This window comes from Ranitomeya variabilis, chromosome 7, assembly GCF_051348905.1.
Source record: "Ranitomeya variabilis isolate aRanVar5 chromosome 7, aRanVar5.hap1, whole genome shotgun sequence".
Lineage (NCBI taxonomy): Eukaryota > Metazoa > Chordata > Amphibia > Anura > Dendrobatidae > Ranitomeya > Ranitomeya variabilis.
The window spans coordinates 33,295,100-33,319,324 of NC_135238.1; the positions used below are offsets into that span (position 1 = coordinate 33,295,100).

General features: G+C 42.2%; 1 protein-coding gene across 2 annotated transcripts in view; it reads right to left on the reverse strand.

The window, feature by feature from the left end:
- The window catches only part of ELFN1 (extracellular leucine rich repeat and fibronectin type III domain containing 1), a 563,663-nt gene that overhangs the window by 348,900 nt on the left and 190,538 nt on the right, over positions 1–24,225 (reverse strand). The window lies entirely within an intron of this gene.

The window sequence follows — 24,225 nt, forward strand, 5'->3', positions numbered from 1 at the left end:
GGCCAGAAGGGGGAGCTCCAGAGACTCCCCTTGATCTATTCTGGTCTGAGAAAAGGACTGGCAGTTGGGTTGAGGAGCTGAAAGTGAGAGGTCGTATAACTGAACTCCTAACAGCCCTATGACGGATTATAGGCCCGTAATATCCATAGTAGGAAAAGAGGAATAGAGAAAAAGGACATTGTGAGAACCGGGTAGCAATAACCTCTACCCAGAATAGGCGCAGAGACGGATACCGGATCCGTGGCTATATTCATTATACATAATACAGCAACCCGAAGGAAGTGAGGTGATATCAGCTTCACTAGGGTAAGACGCAGCAACAGACACAGAGTTCAGCGGTACTCCCAGAGGGGGTAAGCCGACAAAAAAGGACTCGGGTTGTCCGTCGAACCAGAGCACAGAAGAGACAGATTGGGTCGGCAGCCAGTTCACAAACAGCAGCAGGGCCATACAGAAACTGCGCATAATAAGAGGTGGAAATCCTGACAGGGTCAAAGTAATTCAGAGTTCTTAAACAGACTCCGGTGACAGTATTGGTTGCAAATCCCTTTTTTGTTGAAGTAAACTGGTTAAATGTTTCAGCGCCTCAGTCTTTCATTTGGACAATAGCCATCGATCCAGGATCGGGGTCATCACAGCTGAGAGGACCTGCTGCTGATCAAGTAAGTGTCTGTTCCTTCATGATATCCCTTACATTGTGCATCGCCTGAGACCACAGCACCGGGTCAAGCCACTAGTGACATCCCCCTCAAGAGACGGACCTCATTGATCTGGTGCTGGGTACCTCGGTCTCACGGGCGTCACATAATCCAGTGTCGACTTTTAATATTTTATGAGAATGCAAAGAAATAAAGCCTTTTGTTATCTCCTTGTAGCAGAGAGAATTCCCATTAGGCTTGTACATCAGCCCATGAGATGAATATCATGAGCCACGTGGCTCCGACAGTATTTCTGAACTTACTCCTAGATGACTTCTGAAGTTCCATATCCCCCTGCAGTAACTCTCACTTTCATCATTGCAGTAGGAGCCAGGAATAAGAGACCACAAGCCTATGCTATAGCATTGAAACTAGCGTCAGAAAAACACAATGAATGTCTTGTTAAATATACTCGGCCATGGTGAATTAAGTGCGTATTGATAGGATTATGCATATTTGTAAGCCTCGTGTTCTCACATGGACCAGCCTGACTTTTCTCGGCTTGTTGTAATGGAAATGAAGCACTACCCTTTTACTAATGTGTCATGCCATTTCATAAGATTTTGATTTTTTTACAAAAAGCCTCAAGGCAGAGACTATGAGCTGTGAAATGTTTTGCAACCAGCTATGGGATTGTTTCAAAAGAAAAACCTTAACCTTGCTTGCTACGTTCTCCATTCTACTGCCAGAAAAAAAAGATTGATAGCAAAATGTTTTGATAAAATCTTACACATCGAGTCCAAATAGAGGAACATAAATTCCTTACAGGTCCATATTATAGACCTGTAGGCGCTCCCGGTCTTGCCACATAATGCCTTCATGAGACATTGTATTCTTTTTTGAATCAATGCACAATATGAGTGTATGGGTTCATACAAACCCCAACATACAGCCATGTAGATTAAGAATGTAATATTTAGTGTGCAGGTTCTTCAAACTCTTCTCTTCCCATTACTGTTAGGTTTACTTAGCTTTTTCCCCTAAGTAACCTACTCTTTTTCCCTAAGTTGGACAAATTATCATCAGATTTGGCTTTTAGTACCATGTCTACCACCCAATTATACACATCTTCTGTTGACATTACTCCTGCTCTAGTAGACAAGTGATTGTCTGCTGTCTCTAAAGGCATGACTTTTCTCTATCTGGATTGTAATTTTTTCATGCTCTACCAAGCTTCATAAATCTGATATTTTCATTTCTATGTAGGGTACTACCATAACTCCCAAGTAACACCCCTGCTGTCCTGGGGTTATATTTGACTCAGGTCTTTCCTTTATTCCCAATTTCCAATCATCCACTTGCTCATGTTTCCTGGACACCAAAAAAATCGCATCAAATTTGGTCTTTTCTTACCAATGAGGAAGCAAAAAAAAATCTTACCCCCCACTCTGTTTCATTCTCATCTTGACTACTGCAAGTCATTCCTAATCACTAATCAGCCTTCCTCTCGCTAACTCTCCCCTTTCCAATTCTTTGTGAATGCAGCAGTCAGGCCAATGTTTCTGTCCATCTACTACACCGATGCCTCCACACTGTGCCAGCCATTACACTAGTTGTCTGTCTACAGAATGCAAAATAAATTTATCACAGATACTCTCTGCATAGTGCTTCACCATTCTACATCTCCTCCCTCATGTATGTTTAATAATCCATTCTGCTAATAATCTAATAATGAATGCTACAGTTGTTTCTTTTACACTTGAGAAAGATGCCAGAACCAGCGTAGAAACATGTTGTGGAATGAAAAAACACTTCTTTGTAGATCAATGATCTTTATTTCTGTTAGCACAGCCCAAATTATGAATTGTCTTTTCCTTCAAGTCCTATCACACTCATTTATCTAACTTTTCTGATCTTCCCTCTTTCTACATATGTGAAGAATATATTTTTAATATTAGTCATTGTGATTGGCAAAAGGTTGGACCATGGTCATCAACATTAGTTTTCAAAACGTTGACTTTAGAATAAATAGTTTGTCGCTAAAAAGTAACAATGCCAATTAGAACATGGACGTCAGTAGTAGTTTGGGGGTGGTTAGAGTCCAAACTGCCATGTTTATGCCGGCCACTGCCAGGACTACTTCAATTGTAGAAAAACAAATAAAAGCCTCTTTTGCGGCATACTGTCTGTCATGCTGTTTCCTCATTGATGTAGCGTTTGGCTTCATATCTTGGCACATGTTAAAAAGAGCATAATTGTTGTTCAGCTTAATCCCAATAATTGTCTGCATTATGCAAATGGGGTGATCAGTGGGAGGAATGTGACTGGGAAAAATATATTGATGCCGTGTTGTTGAGGTTTTGTCAGCAACAGTCTCTAGACCTTCTGTCATCTCAAGCTAAAGGAGAACAATACAAAGAGACAAAGATGTCCAATTAGGCTCCATCACAAGACAATGGTCATAACGTGAGCTGTCTCCAAGATATGCAGGAGGACTAGGCACAGTGGAGAAGTCATTTTGTATAAATTAGCCTCTATGCAATGAGACCTTAATATCCACTCATATAGATGGCTTAGGCTATGGGTATGGAGAGAAACTATAGCGCAAAAATAAATTTTGCCCTAGGCCCCCATTTGCCAGGTGAAGGCTAAAAGTGTGTTGTTTTGCCCTCTTTTTTGGCCAGTAAGCATTTACATGTCCTTTTTGATTTCTTCTATAAGAAACAGCTGCAGACTACGCTTGTTTATACAGGGGCACTCTAAAAACCGTAGACCGCTCAGTATATTCTGCCTCTTTTTTCCTTTGATTATAATTTTTTGGACATTTGGGGCTTCCATCTACATTTTTTCACTCTACTAGTGGTGATTTAGTTCTATTGTGGATACGGTTGACCATTTTTTGCAATGGATGGCTATAGTGGACAGATGCCAAGGCATCCTTCCAGTAATTTGCCTTTGTACATTTTTATCTGGAAAATTCAATTCACAGTTAAAGGTATTTCTTAGGCTCTGAAGTCTTTCCAGACCCAGAGAATAGTAAACGTAGAGTTTAAAAAACTACATAAAAAATAAATATATATATATATATATACTCAACACTCCCCGGCTCTCCCCTGTCCCAAAATGAAGCTCCCTCTGTCTCTGAACATTATTCACGGCTCTTTGGTGACTCTGGCGCTGACTAGGTCTCATGATGTCATGACTTTGTAAAGTCTAGTCAACGTCGTGAGGACTAGCCAAACCATGAAGAATGACCAGAGCCAAAGGAAGCCCTATGATAAGACTGGTGATGGGTGAGGAGAGGTATTATATATTTTTTGTTATTCTTTCCTGGCCCTAAAATGAGTTCAGCAAAATAGCGCTTTGACACCATTTTGTGGGATTCAAGCAAAATTGTAGCAAAAATTTCAAATTCTGTCGAATTTGATTTTTTAGGTGAAATTCAAAAAGAATTCAAATAACTTCAAATCGATTTGCTCATTGCACTTAACCTAAATTGGGTATTTTGATCATAGATATTTTTGGCATGTCCACAGAATATGCCATAAATTATTGACCTTTTTGTGACCTTTATTTGTCTCCGATGCCTTCTGACTAGATTAGTGAGACAACCACATCCAAGTGGAAAATGAGTGGAAACAGTGCAGAATCTACAACATGGCCCCAACTATCACTGGTTTTTAATATTATTGGTCTTCTAAAATTTGCCAAAGTTGTCTTTTGGCCCACCAAGGCCTGGTTGTGACTGCAACCCCTACATCCACTATAGTTACACCCATGAACGGAAGCCGCCATGACGTGACCATCTTAATTCACTTACCTTTATGTGAATTAGTTAGTTCCGCAAGCATTCTCAATTGTTTCTTGACTCCAAAAGAAGTGAATGAAAGGAACCGAGTACATGAATGACCCACCTTAATCTGGATGTGGTAGTCAATGGACACCTCATCCAGCGACGCAGAGTTCAGAACACTTGGAGAGAGGTGCTAGTCCAGAAGAGGGATTCAAATTTTTCATACATATCAAAATGGTCTAAAAGTCTAGAATACTAATTTAACAATTAAGCCAATGGCCTATTTACGCATAAGGTGCATCCATGGCATCATTTAGGGTCAATAAATAACAACATCTCAATCCTAAGTGTGGACTTTCGAAAGCTGCAACCTCCACTGGAATGAGGAGTGCACTCAAAAACTGCTCAAAATTTCCTCTTTGAAGTAAATCTACCTACATCACAACCATTTTTGTAGGTTTTTGTCAAGTATGTTTTTCTGTTTGTTCCTGTAATATTATATATCGGTGACTCATTGGTCGTCATGGTTGCCTCTGAGCGTTTTGTTCTATGTATTTGTGTTGTGTAATTGATGCTGTTTGTCTTTTTTCTGCGCTTTTCTGGTTCTTACCATATTCCAAAACTAATTGACAAAGATACGTGAGCGCATCCCTGAAACAAGGAAATTAAATTGTAAAATCCCACTTGGCATAAGGAAAAGTAATATAAACAAATTTGCAGAGATTTATCAAAATTAGAGTAAAGAAGCTAATCCAAGCAGCTAATTAGATTCCAAAGCTCATTTTTCAGAGATCCTTTGGAAAGTAAAGCTATAGTATAAGCGATTACTTAAGTCTTTCTTTCCACTAGTTTAAAAGGGTTTTTTTGATAATAAAAACAATGGATAATTCATAAATTCTATAACTGTAGGGGGTCCTGTTTGCATGGAGTGGTGTTCATGGAGTGGCTACCAATCCACTTCACGGAGGTAGGAAAGAAGACAACTATCTTCATGAGTCCCATAGACTTGACATGGGACCCTAGTTCTGGTGATCGGTAGAGGTCTCCGAGGATAGATAGCAGTTATATCCTATCCAGTGGATAGATGTTAATGTGGTTTTTTTTATCAGAATATCCCTAAAATGAAAGCCTTCCTTATGAGTTGCAAAATAGGTTAACGCATGATGTGGCTCAGTGACTAAGACTGTTTCCTTACATCACTGGAGTCTTGACTTCAAAACCATCCAAGTCAATAGCCAACGTACTTCCACCAGTATGTACAAAATTTTCTCTCACTCTCCAAATATATACCAATGGGTTACATCGTAATTATAGAAAAAAAGACATACAATACTATTCAAGGATAAGAAAGTTCCAGACGTTTTCGAAATAAAATGCTAAACTTTCTTCCAAGATCTAGTTATGGTCTGAAACACCTACGAAAAAGAATGCAATTTATGTTAAAGAAACAATGATTAAGAGCTTCTCAATTTTGATCAAAGTGCATAAGCCCACATTCACAAAATGACAACCTATGCTATTAAAGAAAGCTGTCATTGAGCACCTCTCCCTAAAAATGCAGTTATTGTAGAGGTGGTGACAGCAATAACATAGCTTCATAACATGGGGACCCACTTGGGTCCACCTCACTTAACATGGGAAGCGACTTAGAAAGTCTTCACCATGACGTGGCAGTGGGTTCATACACTTTGATCAAAATGGTAAGAAAGAATCTTATGTTTAGTTTTGAAAAAAAAAATTGTTTAGTAGATCAAGGTATAATATTTAGACATGTTGTACCAGCTTTTTTTTTATATAAACATAGGAACCGACTTTGAAAGTGTTCACCGTGACGTAGCAGTGGGCTCAAACACTTTGATCAAAATGGTAAGAAAGAATCTCATGTTTAGTTTTGAAAAAAATTGTTTAGCAGATCAAGGTATAATGTTTACACGTGTTGTACCAGCTTTTTTTTTTTTTTATAAAGTTACAGTATGCTAATGGAAAAGGATTTGTTAGATGGTGAAGAACTGTGACTCCTATCAGTGTCACATGCTGATCACAATTTGGGCCCTTCTACGTAGAATATGTCAGTGATCTGCAGTGAGTGGATGTTTATTATGGGAGGTATCAGAAAAAAAATGGTCACGTAGATAATTCCAATTAATATCTTGTTTTTAGTTAATAAATTGGTAGCACCACCTGTTATGATTGTAGACCCCATCTACTCCATAATGTGGAAAGGTCATTGCCAGGAGGTTGAGGTTACTGGTGAGAGGGATCCATAAAAATATCAGTTACATGCATGAATTTTCCCCGTCACATGAACAGACATCGCCCGCTCCAGGAAATCCCCATCCTTTTAAGTGAAATGTTTGCACATTCAACCCAAGGCTGTAGGACGGTGCGAGAGAAGAAATGTGACACTAGCATTAAATAGACATATACCTGAACCGTGCAAGTCGCCAATTACCGATGATTGCAGGGAATTCTCGGAGACTTGCTTCCTGCACACATTTACTGGATGACCGAGACACATTTTTATAATGCAGGTATCAATCCTCCATCTAATGATAGTCTATGACTTGCTGATGTCATCGGAATGAAGACTTTCACAATTTCACATTTTATGGAGTGCTGAGTCTGAGGAACCATGAGCTGCTAGATACATTCAACACCCACAATTTTTCACACGTACACAATCCACATTTTTTTCTACCATCACTTATCTTCCTAGTCGGCAAATTGACCATTATTGCAAAGACTGATTCTTCTATGTCTCCCGGGATGTTACAGTATGATGAATGCCCGAATTAAAGTGCTTTGACAGTTCTCTTTTGCTCGATCAAGCTAATTGCGCTCTCATGAGCCACGTAAGATGGGACCTATTTGAACTTGTCTTAGGTAATATGAACTCCTGCAACTGTTGCAGATCACATATTCGATATTTAACATATTTAATTATGGCAGAGCACATGATGGACGGCGTGGAATATCTCTAGTTCACTCATCTTCTTTGACTTTCTTCTTAAAGGCTTTACTTAACGAAGTAATTAACTAAATGGTCCCTGTACTTTCAGACGTTTGTTAGATATTGTGATAAATAGTCTGCAAATCTATTTTTTTTTTTAATGATTTTGTCTTATCCCTCCAAAAAAATCACTGGAAAACACGGAACACCAAGGTTCCCGATTCATTAAAGGTGTTTATGCCACAATTCTGGAGGAAAACACTTTAATAAGTTGCAATATTTTTGTGCAATTCAGAAGTTGGAGCTTACTCAGCCAGGTACTGCAGTGTGGGTATATCCCACAAGATCATGGAGTCAACTAATGCCCAAAAGATATGAGTCATAAGAAGATATGAATCTTCCACAATTAGATAAAACATCAAATTTATTGTATATCAAAAAGTAATAAATAAGTAACGAGAGCAATCGAGGTCAACAATTATAGTAGATAAAATAGTAGATCATCGGTAAGGAAACAAGGAATAGAAGGATAGAGGGGCAGTGTTAATGCATAAAAGATGGGTATTTGGTCTGGAGAGTAAATGATCCCATTCAATTAAGTCTACCCTTAGCAAAGTTTAAGTGTAATATAAAATAATCCCATTATGCCACCAACTGGTACTAGAAAAGTTTCAACAGTATTGCTCAACCTGCTGAGAGAAGACAAAGATGTACATTTTTCACGAGAGTGAATTTCAACCTATTAGTAGAAGAATGGTCACAAGAGATAAATATGAATGCATGGCTTACCCATATAAGAATCTGTTCTAATATCCATCTGTAGCCCCGACGCGCGTTTCGCATAAGCTTCCTCAGGGAGGGAGGGCAGTGTCAACTATACTCCTGCAATTGGGGATTAGTTGATTCCATGCTCTTGTAGGATATAATTATTGGGGAGTTCCCTGTAGGACTTGGGACTATGGTCCCTATAGATTGCCGTGCTTTCCGGTCTATACGATTCTACTGCAGTTTGGGTGTAACATCAGTCACGCCTGCCTGTCAAATTCATTAAAAGTTTTGACACTTTGTTGGCATAACTTACTCCAGAAATGTACTCCAGTCTTTGACTTGAGCACATTTCTGGCGGAGGCGCATGCCAATTAGCACGCACCTAATTTATTAAGTGGCATGTTAAATAGTGGTACAGGAATGCGGTCAAACAAGTCTACAGCCGTTTCACATATTAAAATACCTCATCAGGGGTTATTAATGAAGTAGGCGCATTGTACTCTAGCAAGCCCCTCAGTGTCTCCGATTGGACAATGTTAGAGTATTGCTGTCAGTCACGATTTAGGACCACCCACTGGACTCCTAAGCACAAAAAGTGCAGAAATTTCAATAAGTTACAGTTGTACTTAATGTTTTCCTAAAAATAAAGAGATATCAGCCCTTCCTGATGTATAAAATACTGCCTACAGATCAGATGATTACACTTCTTGGGGCTTATGTTATTCCAGCAGGAGAGGACATTCATGGCTAGGTGTGTGCCAGTATTTTTATCCACTTTTGGTTTTATTTTTTCTGTTATTTATTCACTGCCTTCTTATTACAAAGTTGCTTATTTTCATGTGTACTATGGATTTATGAAATAAAAATTAAAACAACGGTTACCATTTAACTTAAAGTAAAACTGACATCTGACTCATGCTGCCCAAATCAAGGGCAGCATGAATCAGACATTGGTTCTACCATTTTATCCTGAGGTTCTTCACTCTGAAATTCTGGTACTTTTAGGAGAAAGCACATATTTAAAAGCCAGCTGAGGACCCTGTTGCTTTGGCTGACTAGTCTGAGGCAGGGCACCGGTGACTTCTGGCCACCCTGATCCCCTCGACTGTCACTCAAGGGGAGAGGAGAAGCACCAAAGACTTGACTCTTGGACTAACCACCTGAGCAACATGGTCCTCGGCTGTCTTTTAAATATATCGCATTCCAGAGTAAAACATACCTGACTAAAATGATGGAGATGGACTCTGATTCACGCTGCCCTTACCGTGGGTAGAATGAATCGGCTGTCATATTCCCTTTAAATAACCAAAAACAAGTCTGTAAAGCATGCAAAGGAATTCCCTTGCGCAGCACATAGAACATCTTATTAGCTTACTGTGCTCAAATAGTGGTCAGCAAGACAACAAAAAGCTAAGAAGGTAGAAGGCTAGAAGCCAAGAAGGTAGAAGACTTGAAGTCAAGAAGGTAGAATACTAAAAGCCAAGAAGAAAGAAGGCTAGAAGCCAAGTAGGTAGAAGGCTTATAAGCAAAGATAGTAGAAGACTAAAAGCCAACAAGGTAGAAGACTAATAGCCAAGAAGGTAGAAGACTAAAAGTCAAGAAGGTAGAAGGCTAAAAGCCTTAAAGAAAGAAGGCTATAAGACAAGAAGGTAGAAGGCTAGAAGCCAAGAAGGTAGAATACTAAAAGCCAAGAAGAAAGAAAGCTAGAAGGCAAGAAGGTAGAAGGCTAATAGCCAAGAAGGTAGAAGACTAAAAGCCAACAAGGTAGAAGACTAATAGCCAAGAAGGTAGAAGGCTAAAAGCCATAAAGAAAGAAGGCTATAAGACAAGAACGTAGAAGGCTAGAAGCCAAGAAGGTAGAATACTAAAAGCCAAGAAGAAAGAAGGCTAGAAACCAAGAAGGTAGAAGGCTGATAGCCAACAAAGTAGAAGACTAAAAGCCAATAAGATAGAAGGCTAGAAGTAAAAAAGATAGAATACTAAGAGCCAATAAGGAAGAAGGCTAGTAGACAAGAAGGTAGAAGACTAAAAGCCAAGAAGGTAGAAGGTTAGAAGCCAACAAGGTAGAGGGTTAGAAGACAAGAAAGTAGAAGACTAAATGCCAAGAAGGTAGAAGGCTAATAGTACTACAACCAGCATAAAAAGGATTCAATAATTGAACATAAATCATCGCAACATAAAACAAATGGCTGGGTAAGCTCTGTTAAATGAGGCCCCAGGAGCCCATTGGACCCCATCGGCTATAATGGCATATGGTTTTTTTTAAATTGAATGTACAGGAAATGCAAAAATGGAAAACAAAACCCCAATGTGATCAGAGGCTAAGCTTTAAAATGGATTACCATGGAGGAAATAATGGGCATGTGATTAATAACATGATGTTAATGATTAATACCGTGATGTCAGTGAGCAATAGAGGAGAAATGACATTATTATTAACATCAAGTGAGAAGCATCAACATGAAGAAGCCACCTATGACATGCAGGTAGTCAACCAGCAATCTTCACGTTGACTTACCATCAACCATTGTTTTGTTTTAATTACAATACTTAGACAAAACATTGACAAAAATGTAATTACTTTTGTAAGGTCTTGTATCCCATATCTTGAAGTTAATTATTACATAGGCATAGAGTACAGGGACTTTACATTGTCCAATGACACATTTCATCATAAGTAGATTCCAGCATGAAATTAGCTGCACGTTTTCTGACTATAAGAACTCGGGGTGTCTCCGTTTCATTCAAGAGTCAGCCAGTATCCGCATGATGGTCACTAACTTGTTACATGATGACTTCCTCCGCCATTGCGAGAGAAATGATTCACTCTTGTCATCTCCGAGTGGACGCAGGCCGGTGCCTGAAATAATTGGGTACTTTGTCATAGGTCTAAATAAAAGTCCTTCACCCATCGCAGCATTAACTCTCTTCTTATTGTCCTACTGGGTGTGAGAGAATTTCCTGGTGAGTGATTGCAGACACATAAAATAACTCCCGCTTGTACAGAGAATGATGAGAGCTAGAGGCAGCCAGAGTTAATAGAACAGGGATCTCCATGGACAGGTCAGGAATAGGAAGAAAAAAAAAAGTATAGGAAAACAAATTGATAAAACACCCGAAAAAACATGGAAGTAAAACCCGTCAATTCCTCAGAAATTGGTGATCAGGGTAGTTTAACCCATTCAGTGCTGGAGAGGCCTACAACGCCTTACAAAATAATGCATTGATGTCCACTCCAGCAGTGAAGGAGTTAATGGTTGGCTTCGGAGAAGGCTTCCATCCGTTCTGCCTTGCTGCTAACCTGTCTGAATTTTTATATAGGAAATGCGTTGGTATGAGGGTGCTCCGTACCCGTTGTTATAAAGATGTTGTGTAGGCCACTGATATTAGGGTGTTCCGCTGGTATAAGAGTACTCCATAGCCATTGGTATGAGGCTGTTCCAAATTTGATGGTATAATGGTGTTTGGGACCCTCTGGTAACAGGATGTTATGTAACTTCTAATATGATGGTGCTCTATACAAGGTGGTATAAAGGTATTCCATAACCACTGTTTTTAGAGATACAATCGGAGTGGAATGAAGAGGATCTTGGCTTTAAAGGAGTCCTTGAGTTGCAGGTGATTGTTGGAGATGTTCGAAATAACAGCAGATAGTGAGCAGACGTAGGAGGGAAGATGCAGGTTACCTCTCAAGCTTTGTTATTCGTTGACTAGAGAAATTGAGAGATCCGCCTTCTGTTGACACTTTATACGAAATAAAAAGGATTTCTCATATCACACATACAATCCCCATTCCCCACCCAACGTTGTATATTTTTTTTATTGCATGCATACAATTATCAATCTTGAGGTTGCAAAGATGGTTGCCATGTTTATGAAACTCTGGATGATATGGAGAAAATGAAACACAACGGAAAAAAAAATGGAATCGAATGAAAGCCAATGGGACATTAAACCCAAAGTCTATGTTCTTCGGCTTGTCTCCTGATGATCCATTGATTCGATAGAGGGGACCCCAAACTCTGCAGGAGTGGCTGTCACTTCAGTGTCCTTATATTACAAAATTGGCCATTATTCTAAATAGATGTAAATGTAATACTGCATCTCCAATGGAATGACCTGGGCAAAATCCACTATTTGCTGCACTCGACTGATCACCTTGAGGAGCACATTCGAAAAGAGTTTTTCTCAGATAAGATGGCCTTTTCAATTAAAGATGATTTGCTCTGCAGTTGAATGAGTTCTGTTGCTCCGTGTTATCAGCCATTTCAAGCTAGAGAAAAGCTGATTTTATCCGTTTCAAGAAATAAGGAAATTCTCTGGCCCCTATGATCTTGCCCTTAACCCTTGCCCTTAACTAAAATAACTACAGTTCTAAGAAAATACTAAAATATTTCCATATAAGTTTATTTTGAGATAATGTTATCAGTTCATGAATGTTAGGTTAGTGCCACGTTAAAGCTTTGCATTAAATAAGAACAATAAACATAAAAATACACCAATACTTAAAATAAATGAATCAATAAATGTTCCTTTCTTACTCTCCTTTTTCCTTTTATAATCAAACTAACCAATATTTGAAAACATTTTCTAAGTATGTCCATTATTGTTCCACTCCTCCTCTCAAAGCTGGAGCCACACCCAATGCTATAAAATAGGACAAAAGGATATGGAGCACCGCCCTATAGGCTTAGCTCGACCCACAGCCAGGCGCTAGCCAAAACAGGGCGTCAATCAGGAGGAAGATTTCCGTAAGATATCTACAAGACTGTTGGCATGAGGATCATGAGGGTAATGAGGTAGATTGACAAAAAGTACTTATAATATTCATTTTGGGTTTAATATTCTTTTAAATAGTTGTACATATATTCTAGTAACTCAGTGACATATGTCTTAGATAATAGAATGCAAAATATTACACCATATACTTAAGCTCACCCCACATACACTTTACATATCTGTTGGTATAACGATGGTTCAACCAATGGTTTGGCCGGCAGCCATCTCAGCCATCTCTCCCATATACAGAAGCGCTCACTCTACCGAATGCTCCTTTGTTCTCTCTGAGAAAGTCGCCAACAGACATCTCTGGTGGTGGCTTACCGCTTAGAGAACAAAAGGAGTAGCAGTCCAATACACATTTGCCAAGTCCGTCAATATCGGTGGATTCAACTAATGTTAGTCTAATGTGTATGGGTGGCTTTAGGGATGTGGCTATTGATGTTGCACAGTAGCAGTCACGTGTAGGTCTTGGTTATTGTGTGGTTTCGAAGGCCACCTGAGACAAAATGGTAGATGAGGACCATGTTACTGTTTTTGCACTGGAGTCCAGGAGGTTCATGAAACGCTATGCCATAGCATATACTATAGGAAAGCAAACCAATCAATATTCTGATAAGCAAAACTCGGACATGTAACCAGTTCGGGGCTGGGCCATTTCCTCCGTTCCTGAACGAGCATATTTTCAGGTTTTATCGTACACTTGCTTTTAATGACTCTAAAAAATGTTTCCAGATAATCAAATAGTTTTTGCCTATTTTTCTTCGCAATATATTGGGCTTAACTTTTATGTCATTTTTTAATTTCTTGTTTTTTTTTGCTGATATTGGAGGACAATTAAAAAAAGGAAATATTTTAGATTTTGTTTAAGTATTTTTTTACAACCACAATGGACCACTAAAAACATTTTAAATGATGTTCCGCTTTCCGTAGAAATTATTTTCATATATTGGATATTTTTTATTTTTATGGGGCTGAGGTTATAAATAGCAATTCAAACTGGCAGTGTTTTTTAGAGGGGGAGGGGTTAGTTTGCTTACTTTTTTTTTCACTTATTCTACACACTGTGCCCTTGATAAGTTCTTAAAAGACCTAATGTATCAATACAATATTTTTATTGTTGATTTCCCCTGTCAATGAGGATGGTATATTAGCCCCAGTTACAAGGAGAATTCTGTCTCCTAAGACCCAACAGCTCTCTTCCTACACCCAGGGACCACATAATCACTGGGTCTGGATTAGAAAGCATCACTGCTTGTTCTGCATTGTCTACACAGCAATCAGAAAGGCAAACATGATAAAAAATCATGTTTGTCTTTCTCTGTGGGAAGTCTGGCTGCCCACTCACACAACTGCACAATCTCCAGCAGGCTGTTTACTCTGCACTGACATTTTAGAATGTCAGTGCAGAGTAAAGTGTGGACCGCTCAGGATGATTTAAGTCTATGGTGGATAAAGAAGCAGTTTATCTACACGCTTTGAACCACCCCCAAACAGTCACTTTTTGGTGGGGTTTGCCTAAGGGTACTGTCACACAGTGCCATTTTGAACGCTACGACGGTATGATTCGTGACGTTCTAGCGATATCGTTACGATATCGCAGTGTCTGACACGCAGCAGCGATCAGGGACCCTGCTGAGAATCGTACGTCGTAGCAGATCGTTTGAAACTTTCTTTCGTCGCTGGATCTCCCGCTGTCATCGCTGGATCGTTGTGTGTGACAGCGATCCAGCGATGCGTTCGCTGGTAACCAGGGTAAACATCGGGTAACTAAGCGCAGGGCCGCGCTTAGTAACCCGATGTTTACCGTGGTTACCAGCGTAAAAGTAAAAAAAAAAAAACAGTACATACTCACTGTTTCAGACAAAACTTGTTGTTCTATATAGCTATCAAGAGCAGGAATGCCACTACGATGTCCCTGGCACCTGGAAGAAGAGTCAGATCAGGCCAGAGATAAGAATTGAAGGTGCCAGTATAAAATCCATCACGGGATTGCAGACCTACGCCTAGTCTTCGCCTACGAAGAGGGTCAGGCCCTTGACTTAGATAGAGCTTCTTGCCTTTTGCTTCAGAGCAGCTGAGATAATTTCTTGTATGAGGAATACATAGATAAATATAGATTCCCTTGTTACACATCGAGATCTGGCAGATTGTGCCAGCGCCGGGTACAAGTGAGAAAATAAAATAAGCAGCACATGATTAGGTGATTAGAGCTCGCACCCATCTGTAATGTTTGCAGATAGAGCATGATCTCATTATAAGGAATACTTCATCACAGTGCAGTAATATAATACGGCAAAAGGCAATTTACTACATGATAGTGCTGCCAAATAAAGTGATTTACAGGAATCACTGATATTTGTAATACAGCATCTAGAAAGTCACGTTCTCCACAAATTATAATATTTAAATTAATCATTAATATGCAGTATAAGAAATGAGAATGATAGTGCTGAGAACCAGGTAAGAATACTGTCAAAAGTCTCCATCTTCAACTTGTGCCATAACAGCCTTTAATGGCTATCCCTATGCACCACACCCTTTTCGCTCCCCCTCTATTACCTGTTCCCCACTTCCCTTATATGTCGATGTGCAAAAAATCGCCTACAATTACTGATTGCAAGAAAATTTGGGCTGGACCTGGGAGGTTTGTCAACTCTTTGTGGTGTCCAAGAAGTCTCCCCTTTTTCCAGGAACTTCCCAAAAGGTTCCTGGGACAGTTGTTAAGTAGTATATTACATGATAATCTAAAAATTTTAGAATTACCAGAAGGATATATGAATTAATGCTAGTTTTATCAATTATAGTACACAACTTACCTTCTGCAGAACCTCATTTAAAGAATAAGCACCATTGACTGATAAAAAAAATTTGGAGAAAATTTACTAAAGCTGCTGCACATTAGACTAAAGTTGTCCAAACCTGTGCATGTTGGTGGGATCATCTGGCAAAATATAATGAGTTTGGGGTCCCCCAATTCTCCCCGACAGATGATGTTGGGGGAGAGAAAGATCTGATTTGTTGGATTTCCTATTGCCGATCCTTTTGTTTGCCAACAGAGGATACATAGACGACATTCCAGTATAGGTGGATGAGGTCCCTGAGTAGGATTCCAATCCGTGTGTAGTAGAAGTAAAGCTTGGCTCTCAAGGGGGTATGTGGCAAAACATTGTGAGTTTATTTCCAATAAATTAGTCCGTAGGAAACAGCTGGTGAAATTGACATATCGGTCACTTATGGACCTTCATTAGATCAATGCTGTTCCTTGTTGTAATGGAGAGTGAGTATGTAGAACTCACTGTGGCCAGTGGTAATTGTATGGACTAGGATCGTAAAAGAGCTGGTGCTCAAGACATTATCTGCCACCAGTGGAGTCTAGCAGTGGATCCTCATAGAGAACGCACGAGGGCTTGGCATTCGGGGGAGATGGCTGTTGGATGAGCAATCGACTGACATCTATCTGTCATGCATGGTAACTTAAGACTGGAGTTTTAAACTCCAGTCTTAATTAGAAACCCACTAGAGTAAGTGCCACATTTATGAGGAAGAGCGCACCACTTAATACATTTTGCACGCCTTTGTCTTTCCGTATTCCACAAATTTAAATCAATGGCAGAGCTGACCATTATTTATGTTAATTATAGTAACTTTGCTGGGCTGTGCTTGTGCAGCGCCCCAGAGTCCTGGTCGTTGCAGTACTGTGGCTCCGCCACTAAGGGGAGCCATGGTACGTCTGATGGCACTGAAGGAGTTCATCTGACCAGGTATCACAGACACCAATACATTTCACAGTCGGGCCTCCAGGGGGAGCTAAGGGTTCTATTCATTAGGCCACTCCTCACATACTGGTAAAACTGGGGGTTAGGCAGGAAGTTAGATGAGAAAGCTGACTGGATAGGAACCAGGCAACACCTTGTGGCAGAGGGTATTGCAGGGGAGGATTCGGTAGGGTCTCTGTCAGGTTTGGGACCCTGATGGAGGCCTAGCAACAAGGAAGAAGGTCACGGGACCGTACCTGAACAGAATAGCGGCGTTGCCCTAAGAAAGGATAAGAAGCGAGATATATTGTGCTGAGTGAGAAACGAGATCAAAGCAAGTAGGAGAATACCAGTAGGAGTCGTGCTGTACGACCGAGGCAACATCCTACTGAGGCGCACAACCGGTGGCCAGAACGCCGAGGAAGTATTTACACATCTAGCTTCAAGCAATACTTCAAACCAACGGCAGGACAGTCAGTCATAGGCGGGCTGTCTCACACAAATCACCTAAGAAGACATAGGGGGCAACCTGTGGAGAGGGGCGACTCTAGGGTCCCGGAAGAGCTCCGAGCCTACCCATCATACGGGTGCGTCCCAACCATAACACCGGGAGGGACGGAGGATTAGCAGAACATCATCTAATCGAGTTGTGAGGGAACAAGAGAAACAGACACAACAGTTGTGGGGACTATCCCGTAAGCACAGCAGGGGAGGACCACAACACATAGCGCAAGCAGGAAGGCACAGATTTCCACCTGCAAAGGGAACTCTGGAGGTGCCATCGGACCGGCCGGACTTGCGCAGCCTGGTTAACCGTATTCCGGATTGAGGACTCAGAGATCTTCAGTAAAGAGGTAAAGAGACTGCACCCTGGTGTCCTCGTTATTTACTGCGACCTGCACAACACTGCAACCTCACTGCCACACTTTCACTGGACGCCCCTCAGCAGGGCCACGGACCGGGTCTAGCCACCGTGACAACCCCCAGAGCAGAGACTCAGAGGCCCGGTACCGGGTACCCCTCGGCCCTGCGGCAGTGGGGGCGCTCCATTTTGGCGTCACGAACAGGATCTACTTAAGCCTGAAGAATCAGGTCATGTGTGCCTTGGAACTGTGATTTATTGTGCTTGGACTGTGCTTTATTACAAGGACTGTGTGTTGCCACTTGCCGCCAGAAGTTCCCGCCAAAATCGCCGCCATTGCAGCGCCACGGGGAGCGCAGAGGAAGAAGGAGGGCGTGACATGGGAGGAGACTATCAAAGCGGCGCCAAAAGCGGCGACCGCCCTCTCCGACTCCTGCTGCGAGATGACGACCTGCCCAGCAGTAGAGGAGAACGGCCCCCTGATTTGCAACCGCGGGAACGAGGTGAAGAAGGAGCTCGACCCTGGAGAAATGGCGGAGCCCGGTGCATGCATTGCCGCCGGATGCCGGACAGCAAGGATGACCAGCAAGTGCCTGAGGGATGACGAGGTGACCCCGGCTTGCCCTCCCCAACCGGAGGCGGACCCGCGTCCGCCGCAGCGGGAGAATCTGAACTCCTTGGAACCGCCAGCGGAGGAGCTGAGCCTACCTGTCCTGACCTCGGAGCCGGCAGAGGAGGAACCATGGGGAACGGAGCCGGATCCGGAGGCCACAGAGGGAGAGCCGCGGTTCGGACTGCAGCCGACTCCAGCGTTCTCGTCAACGGACCGGATCGACATCGGTGATATCACATCAGGCGCAGGTATGGAAGGCGCCCCTGCTCCCTCACCCGATCCCGCTCCCGCGACCGATCCTCACCCCAATAGTAACCGCTTCTTCATGGTTGAGCGGGTAGTTCTCACCCCCGCTCTAATGGGGAAGCTAGTACCGCCACTGCCGACCAAGATGGGAGAACCAATAAATGTGGGTCCAGATGGGGTGATCCTCCGGTGGGACACCCCCGGGGTTGAGCCAGATGGGACTCTGGGGGATGGTCTCACCCTTGCGGTACTTACCTGGGAACAGTATAAGCAGTGTTCGATCCAACACTGGAAAAATCGGGACGAGACCGAACAACAAGATACCCAACGAAGGAAGTCTGCATATAGCAGGAAGGACATGGTAAAGCGGGGAACTGTGCTGGCCTACCATCCAAAGAGGGGATGGGGCTCCATACAGGAACCGGGGCTACCAACTGACGTCTTTGTTACTAGTTACAACGTGAAAACTCCCTGTTGCAGCCGAAATGGGGATCCATTGCAAAGAGGGGATCAGGTGACTTACACCAGTCATCGTAATGCGCAAGGATGGTGCGCTCGGAATGTCCGACGATGTGAGCCTGAGGGAGTGCCACCTGTTGCCCCGATCATGACTGATCCAGATTTGCCAGACCTTGTTACTATCACCACCGTCCGCCTTGTAGCGGCTGCTGAACTTGCAAGCAGGGTTAGCCTTCAAATCCAGACGCCGGGTGATCTGATTGTACCTGAAGGATCAACCGCCGGCATTAACATTGCATTGGCAGGGGATCAGAAGCCATCCCCTGCACCACAAGAGTAAGATCTCAAAGCTCTGCATTACATGTATATAGTTCATTTAACTGTTTGCTTTCCTGATTTTACTGCTAAACCCGTCTAGGGTTAACTCTTAAAGGGATCCCTTTGTTGACCCTGGATCCCTACTGCTTTTTGGTTATTTTCTATTTTCTTCTACATTATCAAGAACTGCCGCAATCATGAACAGTGCATGATACAAACTGCTTGTAAATAGTTTGCACCTTCTTAAAGGTGCTCCCTACTGGTTTTACTTAAAGAAGGACTCTTTGCAAAGATACCGCACCGGAGCCTTTGCTGAGTATGGACTGGTAGCTTGAGGAGATGTGCTACCTCATAAAGACTTGGTCCTCTCTTAAAGGGGACATTCACTTGTTGCATTTAAAGAATGGTATTGCTTTAAGACAGATAAATAGCAATAATGCCTTGATAAAAGAAAGTGATGATGATGCTTACATGTAAAAGTTATATGTAGAAAATTAGTTTATTGTAAAGAAATGTTGACCATGTTGCTAGAAGGCTGAGGACAGAAAGCGAACCCGTACAGGGTTAGTCAGTGAGTCCTCTTAGGAGCCATACAGGGATGGCTCAGTGATTTCAAACTGAAAGTAATGTTATGTTCTATACTGTGTATAGTAGTTGAAAAGGCAGTAGGCCCGGGCTGAACGGGGCGGTCCTGTATAGAAAGGAGAGGCAGAAGGTCTGGTGCCGTTAGGACAGGCGGTCCTGCAGACTTAAAGTAGGGGAATAAAAGAGAAAAGTTAATCAGTATTATAATGTTTTTATAAGTAAGTCTTTAGTGGATAGGAAGTGTACGTCCTTAAAGACAATGTTAACTTATTATTCAAAAAGTTTGCACTAAGTAGAATACCCGGTTGGGTAACAGGAGTTATTTATAGCCTGTAGTTTATAATGTTTAACCATGTTTGTAACGTTCAAGTGTCCTCACCTCCCATAAAGGGAAGCTCTGTTCAAGCTTACTTATTGTTATTGCATTTTCAAAATTGTATGTCTTTTTGCTAACCTGTATTGTCGTTTTCTTCCCAGTCCCGGAGTACTGGATTTAACCGGGGGGAGTGCAGCGCCCCAGAGTCCTGGTCGTTGCAGCACTGTGGCTCCGCCACTAAGGGGAGCCATGGTACGTCTGATGGCACTGAAGGAGTTCATCTGACCAGGTATCACAGACACCAATACATTTCACAGTCGGGCCTCCAGGGGGAGCTAAGGGTTCTATTCATTAGGCCACTCCTCACATACTGGTAAAACTGGGGGTCAGGCAGGAAGTTAGATGAGAAAGCTGACTGGATAGGAACCAGGCAACACCTTGTGGCAGAGGGTGTTGCAGGGGAGGATTCGGTAGGGTCTCTGTCAGGTTTGGGACCCTGATGGAGGCCCAGCAACAAGGAAGAAGGTCACGGGACCGTGCCTGCACAGAATAGCGGCGGTGCCCTAAGAAAGGATAAGAAGCGAGATATATTGTGCTGAGTGAGAAACGAGATCAAAGCAAGTAGGAGAATACCAGTAGGAGTCGTGCTGTAAGACCGAGGCAACATCCTACTGAGGCGCACAACCAGTGGCCGGAACGCCGAGGAAGTATTTACACATCTAGCTTCAAGCAATACTTCAAACCAACGGCAGGACAGTCAGTCATAGGCGGGCTGTCTCACACAAATCACCTAAGAAAACATAGGGGGCAACCTGTGGAGAGGGGCGACTCTAGGGTCCCGGAAGAGCTCTGAGCCTACCCGTCATACGGGTGCGTCCCAACCATAACACCGGGAGGGACGGAGGATTAGCAGAACATCATCTAATCGAGTTGTGAGGGAACAAGAGAAACAGACACAACAGTTGTGGGGACTATCCCGTAAGCACAGCAGGGGAGGACCACAACACATAGCGCAAGCAGGAAGGCACAGATTTCCACCTGCAAAGGGAACTCTGGAGGTGCCATCGGACCGGCCGGACTTGCGCAGCCTGGTTAACCATATTCCGGATTGAGGACTCAGAGATCTTCAGCAAAGAGACTGCACCCTGGTGTCCTCGTTATTTACTGCGACCTGCACAACACTGCAACCTCACTGCCACACTTTCACTGGACGCCCCTCAGCAGGGCCACGGACCGGGTCTAGCCACCCTGACAACCCCCAGAGGAGAGACTCAGAGGCCCGGTACCGGGTACCCCTCGGCCCTGCGGCAGTGGGGGCGCTCCACTTGGTCCCACACCATTCACAAAAACCATTTACACTTTTTTTTAAAGTATAAAAAGCTTTGTAAAATGTAAAAAAAAAGCTTTTTTGTAAAGCAGGCTTGCAATAAAATTCCCGCCAGGATACTGAAACACATGCCACTCTACATTTTCTATGAAAAGGACATAATATTAGACAAAATTTCCATGGGCCCCATTTTAGGTGATTTGGTTCCATTTGACTTATCGTATGAAGAATTCTGCACAGTGTCATTATGCCAGTGTGAACAGAGCTTTATGAACTTTTGCAGTATCTCTAGTGTCTATGTCAGGCAGCAGAAGTGCGGGATGGTAAGGTACACACCTAATACATACATAATAGTGCACACATAGTGGTGTAGACAAGAGCAAGAACTTCATGCAGAAGACTCGGTGTCCATGTAACACAACTCCTCTCCATATAATATTCAGGTTCTGACATCAGAAAGTAATATTTATACTAATATTATTTACCAACACCCTTGAGTGTGATTGATACTACTTGAACCGCCCTTATTACGGCATTGACTGTACCACCAATTGTCTCCAGTCCGCCGATTACTGTCCGTCTTGAGAACTGGGTGGCCCTTTGATCTTTCTCTTCCCCTTTCTTATGATTTAAAAGGTGGAACTGAGACAGAGCCATGGAATATTTTCACACCTGGCTGAAACCAGGTCAGGCAGCTAATATGTTTTCTAAGCTGAGCGGCTGCTTGTTGGAGACACAGAAACGCTGCTCAGCTATTGAAACGCTGCAGGCACAATGCAAAAATTCCAACAAGAGTCATGTATGTACAGTGCGATACAATGCAAAAAGGACAAGCGCCGGAGTGGAGGATTCTGAACAGTCAAGGGAGCAAAAAGTCACGTGTGTAGGATGAATCTTCTTCACATCATCTAAAATCAAATATTTCTATCCATATATCCTTGGTTCATGAGGTGCCCTATAGGGCATAGCTTCATGCTTTTGATCCAAGTGTAAATCTTTTGCCGGGGTTCGATATGATGAAAAATGATGTATGTCACCAACATCGAAAAACTAGTCACATCATAGTAACAAAATAAAATCCTAGTCTGGTCACTTACTGTAACTCTAGTCATCATTCACAGACAAACCGTGAGGCAGGATAGTCAAATGTTCTGGGGTAAGATACCAAGAGAGCATGTAATAAGAAAAAGGGCAAAGACATAGGGATACTCAGGTCACAGTTCGAAGTCAGGATACCAGGAGAAAAGCAGATCAGGGCAGAGGAGTTGAGCAAGCGAATAGTCAGAACCAGGTCCAATGTTAGACAGAAGCAAATCAATGATTTGAGCACAGAACCAAGCAAATAGCACCACAAAGCTAATGCTACAATTGGCAGAGATGTGGGTTGAGAACTCAGCTAAGTAGCAAGGAATTAATTAGAAACAGGGAGCACCTGCAATAAACCCAGCACCTCCCAGTCTCTGATTAGATGACTGAGCTGTCAATCAACACATCAGCAGCTCAGCACGACCCTGCACCAGATTGGAAGACTGTGCTGTCATTCACTCTGCCCATGACATGTTGAGGGGAGCAATCGGGACACTAACTAAACGTAATATTATCCTTTCTATAAGGATCTTTGCCTACTGCTCAGCACCTCATGAGAATGACTCCTATTAATGCCTGACTTTCCTATGCAAGGAGCATTGGGTTAATAACTAGGCGCTATTTAAAGGGAAATGTTTTAATGGTTCATACTGCCCGAACCAAGGGTAGCATGAATCAGAGACAGGCTCTGTTATTGCAGATATGTATACTTCACTCTGAAGCGATGTAGTGTTTCAGAGTCTTACTCAGTTAGATTGACAGGTCTCTAACCATATCCACATAAGGAAAGACCTGTTACTCATGCTGGGCTGGGCAGGGAGAAAATTAGTCCCCCCATCACCAGCTGCTGATTTATAGTTTGTTTTCTCTGAAACGTAGTGTTTCACAGTTCTGCTTAACAAGGTGGACATCTCTCCACCCATACCCACATAAGGAGAGACAGTGAGAAGCCCAAAGAGATCCAGCCCGGGGATACCGAACTCAGCCACTATCATCATCGGCTGCCCCTCTCAGCTAGGTTAACAGGTCTCTCCTCATACTCGCAAAAAGAGAGACCTGTCAATCAGGCTGAGTTGGGAGCCTAGTTAGACAGCTGAATTCAGACAGGATATAGTGGGACCCCAGCCTTGACTTCCCACTCCAGGAACCAGGCCCTCTTCCTATGCTCATATAAAATTGGTAACTTAATATAACAATGTTAGTGTGAGTTTAGTGAATCGGGAAAAAAATATGTTTTTCCTTATTAGTCTCAAAGTTTAGAGGTATTGGTCTAGGGTGAATTTTCAGAAAACCTACTCATGGATAACTGGAGAACTTGCAGAAAATTAATTCCCAAAGATCGAATAGGAAGACAATTACCACAACGCTGTTCCTAAGGGGTTACATCATAATACTATAAAATATATAAAACCTTCACTGGTATTTCTAGTCGGCTCCAGTCTTCAGCACTTACATTTCCAATTCAGAATTGACTTACCATGGAGAAATATGGTTTTCCCTGCTTGACTTTTAAAGTATAAAACATTCAGCACACAAGTTGACTTTAAATATTAAAAAGATTTTTTAAGTCACTTAAATAAATTTGAAAAAAAAAGTAAAATGTCAGAACTTGAATTTGTATGAATCACCGGAATCCATTTTATTCAGATTTTTACTGGGAAAAAAAAATAAAAAACTTTCTTTCAACATAATTATATGAAATTTTTATATGACCTTGAAGTGGGAAC